This window comes from Pygocentrus nattereri, chromosome 13, assembly GCF_015220715.1.
Source record: "Pygocentrus nattereri isolate fPygNat1 chromosome 13, fPygNat1.pri, whole genome shotgun sequence".
Classification (NCBI taxonomy): Eukaryota; Metazoa; Chordata; class Actinopteri; order Characiformes; family Serrasalmidae; genus Pygocentrus; species Pygocentrus nattereri.
In genome coordinates this window covers 37,227,616-37,229,740 of record NC_051223.1, presented here as the reverse complement: position 1 = coordinate 37,229,740, position 2,125 = coordinate 37,227,616, and the positions used below count along the sequence as shown (strand labels likewise).

Genomic DNA, 2,125 nt, shown 5'->3' with positions numbered 1-2,125 from the left:
GAGCTGAGCCATAAAGCAAGGCTCTCGATTTACCGGTCGATCTACGTTCCCACCCTCACCTATGGTCATGAGCTTTGGGTAATGACCGAAAGAATAAGATTGCGAATACAAGCGGCCGAAATGAGTTTCCTCCGCAGGGTGTCTAGACTCTCCCTTAAAGAAAGGGTGAGAAGTTCAGTCATCCTTGAGGAACTCGGAGTAGAGCCACTGCTTCTTCACGTCGAGAGGAGTCAGCTGAGGTGATTCGGGCATCTGGTTAGGATTCCTCCTGGATGCCTCCCTTGGGAGGTGTCACAGGCAAGTCCACCTGGGAGGAGACCCCGGGGAAGACCCAGGACACGCTGGCGTGACTATATCGCCCAGCTGGCCTGGGAGCGCCTCGGAATCCCCCTTGGAGAGCTAGTGGAAGTGGCTGGGGAAAGGGAGGTCTGGGCCTCATTGCTTAGGATGGATGGATGTTATATATTTAAAGTATTTGACCAAGTTTTTTAGAAGCCGTCCTCCAGTCTGAGCGAGATAACCAAAGAGATTTCGCCTGCTGTCCGGCACTGATGGTGTCACCAGTCAAGGTGAATTAGTCGACCTGCTGACTCACATCATGAGCTCATAACTGGGGTTGTCTGTCCAACATGAGCCGCTCTGAGAGCAGAAAGACACACGAGGCTGATTTACCCTGAAGATCTCAGAGACTTCACCGATCACGCTGCTTTCATTTGATCATTAATCTCTGGTCTTTGGTGCAGAGCTCGTGTGGAATGTGGATTCTCCAGTGTGTTTGAGTGACGTGTTCATTCTCATGTTACAGACTGAACTGCAGTGAGAACTCGGCCAGCTGGATTGTTTCCAACACACATGTAAAAAAGAACTTCTACGTATGAATGAACAACCCTGAAAGGAAGTGAAAGCAAAAGACGAGGCATAAAATCCTGCACAGTCTGTGAAAACCTGCACATACACTCCAGTCCCGTGGCCACAGGTGAGCTGATACAGGTAAGAGTCTCTGTTCAGGTTTTAAGGATTTTGTGTCTCTCAAGGGGTAAAATAGTCTGTATTACCAGAAACACCTTGAAAGAAACGGAACGATGGCTAGTTGTACTGCGGTGTGACGGATTTTGAGGTACTTTTGTGAAAGAAATAAAACATTTATATGAAACAGCCACAAGCACTGAAGAACGATACAGCAGGTGTACCATAAATCTCAGCGTTATTTTTAAACTTGAAACAGTTTTTTTTAATTGTACAGACTGAATGTTTTGTCCCTCATCTTATCAAACTGCCTGAGAAATGCTGTCATGTTGGTGCGTGAATGCTGCATGATCAGTGTTGCCCACATCGTTTCAGATTTGTAGATTAAAATATTTTATTATAATCATCTTTACAGAACGAAAGAAAAATGAGCTCCGACAGGAGTTCCAGGTCACATTGTCACAATTGCGGTGGCAAACAACAACAAGGAATGATGGTCCCATATAACACTCAAATGCAAGTGTGCCAGCTAGGACCGTCCAACATGATGTCAGAAATGTTCAGCGACCCCAAGGAGGAGGTGATTTCTTTAACCTAAAGTCACCTGGAGGACTAACTTTATTTTCCCTCTCGACTCATCAAGAAAAATCTCTCTCTCTCTCTCTCTCTCTCTCTCTCCCTCTCGCTCTTTCTTTCTCTCTCTCTCTCTCTCTCTCTCTCTCCCTCTATCTCTCTCTCTCTCCCTCTATCTCTCTCTCCCTCTCTCTATCTCTCTCTCGCTCTGTCTCCCTCTCTCTCTCTCTTGCTCTCTCCCTCTCTCTCTCTCTCGCTCTCTCCCTCTATCTCTCTCTCTCTCCCTCTCTCCCTCTATCTCTCTCGCTCTGTCTCCCTCTCTCTCTCTCTCTCTCGCTCTGTCTCCCTCTCTCTCGCTCTCTTTCTTTCTCTCTCTCTCTCTCTCTCCCTCTATCTCTCTCTCTCCCTCTATCTCTCTCTCTCTCGCTCTCTCCCTCTCTCTCCCTCTATCTCTCTCTCGCTCTGTCTCCCTCTCTCTCTCTCTCTCTCTCTCTCTCTCTCCCTCTCGCTCTTTCTTTCTCTCTCTCTCTCTCTCTCTCTCTCCCTCTATCTCTCTCTCTCTCCCTCTATCTCTCTCTCCCTCTCT

General features: G+C 47.6%; 1 long non-coding RNA gene across 1 annotated transcript in view; it reads left to right on the top strand.

Moving 5' to 3' along the window:
- The first annotated feature begins 1,458 nt into the window (after nt 1-1,458).
- Nucleotides 1,459-2,125, top strand: part of LOC119264953 — a 3,889-nt gene continuing 3,222 nt past the window's right edge. The window contains exon 1 of the long non-coding RNA XR_005131296.1: nt 1,459-1,546. This is a non-coding gene — a long non-coding RNA (uncharacterized LOC119264953). The remainder of the gene's footprint in view (nt 1,547-2,125) is intronic.